At 34.4% G+C, this 3,539-nt stretch overlaps 1 long non-coding RNA gene across 1 annotated transcript; it reads right to left on the bottom strand.

Annotated features, from left to right (window-relative positions):
• Window positions 1–732, bottom strand: LOC130466159 (uncharacterized). Its single transcript, XR_008926175.1, has 3 exons — window positions 564–732; window positions 346–390; window positions 1–246 (listed from the first exon to the last, which is right to left on the bottom strand). It is a non-coding gene; the product is annotated as an uncharacterized lncRNA (long non-coding RNA).
• Window positions 733–3,539: the final 2,807 nt, after the last annotated feature.

A 3,539-nucleotide genomic window follows, 5' to 3' on the forward strand; every position in this document is an offset into this window, starting at 1 on the left:
ATAAAATCTCACAGATTCAGAAAACTGATGTCAAAAGACGCTGATAATTTGTTGCTTATAACAAAAAAAAATGCAACAATGTAACTAAAACACTTTATTTCATAACTAAATATAAAAAAACTAAAACTAAAACAAAATCTATACAAAAAAACTACTGAAGTACTTCATATTTCTTGAAATCCACTGAAATACATATGCGACTCCATTCCTCTCTCCGGCTTCCTCGCCGCCGCTAAATCCCCCATCCTAGAAACAATGACAACATCAAATTCAACTCATCAACGAATTCAAATTAAAAACCACCACCAACGCAACGAATCAGAGACAAATCAAAAATAAAAATACCTAAATTCAGCACAATTGAGTAGTTCTAAGAAGAACACGATCTAGCTGCACCATCGCAATTTCCAGTCAGAAAATTTAAAATCGAAAAAAATCAACAAAAGCCTAAATTATAAATCAAAAAAATAATCAAAAATAATTTGAAAAATAAAAAAACTAAAAGAGTTGAAGAATCAAAAACCTAAAAGAATCGAAGAATCGAGGAAAGATGAAAGACTTACATTGAAACGGAATGACGAGGAGGAGCTCCCCTCGGAATCTGGTGCACCTCTTCCATTGAAGGCGGAGACAAAGCTTCCAGACAACCACTTTGAGGAGAGAGAGGAAGCCAAAGATATTGAGGAGGCGGAGGATTTGAGGAGTTTGAACCAAGATGGAGGAGAGAAGAGAGAGAAATGTATCATTTAGGCTAACAAAGAAATGAGGAGAGAGAACTGGAATTTGGTTTTATTAGCGCGTAAGACCACGCGCGCGTGGTTTTCACTGTTGGTCTTTTCTACACGCGCCCGTAGGGCGGTCCTACCCAAAAGTTGCTGTTCTTCATTTTTAGAGTTAGACGTACTCTCCATCATTTTTACAAATCTATAGGAAATTTTTAAAACATATCTTTTATAAAATATATTTAATAAATACAAATGCGATTCAAATATCTTTTATAATTTATACTCCGTATGATTTAATAATCATATAAATCATTTGAAAATGCTCAATCAACTTATAAATACTGAAACTATATTTATAAAATACTCCCTCCGTCCCGGAATACTTGACCTGTTTTCCTTATCGGGCCGTCTCTTAATACTTGACCTGTTTCTAAAAATGGAAATATTCTAACAATATTATATTATTTCTCACTCCACCCCTATTAACCCACCTACTCCCTACTCCATACAAAAAATAATTAAAAATTCAACCCATACTCTCCCCAACCCCACCTCTTAACCCACCTCCCACTAACTACATTAAAATAATACCCCACTATCAACTACTACCTATTAAAATAAATAAGTCAATTTAAGTCCCTTAAACTCTGTGCCGGTCAAACCGGGTCGAGTATTCCGGGACGGAGGGAGTATAAAATAATTAAAAAAAATATGGGGTATTACAACGCCGGTAGCTTCACGGCCTAGTCATTCCCCACCTAATCACCATCAACGAAGACTCACATGAAGAAAGAGAAGCAAGAGTACGTAGAAAGCACTACAAAATTATGCATCAATTAGAGATGGATTTTGAGACGGATACAATAATGTCTCAAACTTGAGACGGGTTACTAAAATTTGGTCTATAAATTAAAATTGAGATGGAATTGTATATGGAGTTTCGAAAATTCCGTCTCAAGTTTGTATGGATTTGCAAAAATTTCGTCTCAATTTTTTTTGAGACGCCCTCTATAGAGACACCTTATTTTCGTCTCACATCCGTCTCTAAGCATCATTCTGAGACGGAGTTGGACTATATAGAGACGGAATTTCTCGTCTCTATAAAATGATTATTTTGTAGTGAAGCTACCAAGTCGAGTACGTCTATAGGCTAAGGAGTGCACCATATCTGCAAAGGAGAAGAGAAGAAGAGAAGTTGAGTAGTTAGGGGAACGGTCTTTACACGTTTATTATAATTATTTTTATCTTTCAAAGGCTCAATCTTACCTACTTTGGTCAAGTTATGCACATATAAGGCTCGTTTGATCATTGTAGGTCACATTTTGAATAAAATGGCTTATTTCGGTCTCAACTATCAACTAATTAACTTAAATAAGTATTTTCAACCCTTTACATGTTTAATACATTTAGTTTTATGTTTTAAAGACTCATTCTCAACTACTTAGGTCAAGTTTTGCACATTTAAGGCTCGCTTGTTCATTTTAGGTCACATTTTGACTAAAATGACTTATTTCGCTCCAAACTTTCAACTAATGAACCTAAATGAGTATTTTAAACCCCTTACATATTTATTAGGCTTATTTTAATGTTTCTAAGACTCATTATCCCCTATTGGTCAAGTTATGAACATTTAAGGCTCGTTTGTTAATTGTAGTTCATATTTTTACTAAAATGTCTTATTTCGATCGCAACTTTCAACTAATGAACCTAATTAAATAATTATTTTAAGCCCTTTACATGTTTGTTATACTTAGTTTTATCAAAAGAAGAAGAAGCATATCAGAAGAAAAGCAAATCATTACCTCGAAGATGCAAGTTTTAATCTAGCATCCTTGACTGTAATCAAATCAATGAGTCGGGGAGCACCCTTCGGTGCATTTACTTTTCAACTGATCACCATGTTTCTCACCATGTTTCTCTTGTTTCTCCTGCATAATTGAAGAGCTGAATTCATTGCTTGTCTATAACACTTATGTTACTAAATCAAAAAAACATAAATTGTGGACACTCAGGTCTACGACTATAAATATGTAAATCTGGATACTATACCATAACAGATCCAAAAATATGGATTTCAATTAAAACAACAAACAAGTTATAATAGGGTAAATTGGCCTACTATACAATTCTATCTCAGTCCAAAACACATAACAAAGGGGACTGGCAGCATAGAAATTTGTTCTAAAAGTCTTACAAAACAAAGATTACCAAACGCATGGAACTGATAAATACTCGTTAAAAACAGTTGATACTGCATTTCAAGATTACAAAGATGAAAACCTTATGATCAAAGCAGCAGCAGCAGTAGCAGGCCAGGAGCATATGTGAAGTCACCTGCAACAAAATTTTCAACCGTTCTAGAGGAGCAACTGTTTTCTGTTACCTGCAATTAAATAAAATAAAAGTGAGTTGCCTATTGATACGAAATTCACATAATGCAGAGACATTCACCAATTACTTTATTCACAGTCAATTCACTCAGCATGTTGTTGGTAGTCAGATTGTGTCTTACATGTTTCCACGTTTGTAGCAAATATTTTGCAGTACTTACATCCTGTTTCCTCAACTGAATTTAAAGCAGCTATTCTCCAGGTAGTGGACGTTGATTCAAAGTAGCTATTCTCCAGCTATTCTCTATTATTTGTTTGTTTCGAATAATCAAGTTGACTGCTGGAGTGTTGGACGTCGAGTAGCTACTAGCTCTATTGTCTTTTTTAATATGATAACTTGACTGTTCAAGGGATTTCACATCTTGTATCAGTTAGGGTAAAGGATCAAAAGTACATACATTTAACGAAATGGATCGTGTCTTTG

Source organism: Spinacia oleracea, chromosome 1, assembly GCF_020520425.1.
Source record: "Spinacia oleracea cultivar Varoflay chromosome 1, BTI_SOV_V1, whole genome shotgun sequence".
NCBI classification, from domain to species: Eukaryota; Viridiplantae; Streptophyta; class Magnoliopsida; order Caryophyllales; family Amaranthaceae; genus Spinacia; species Spinacia oleracea.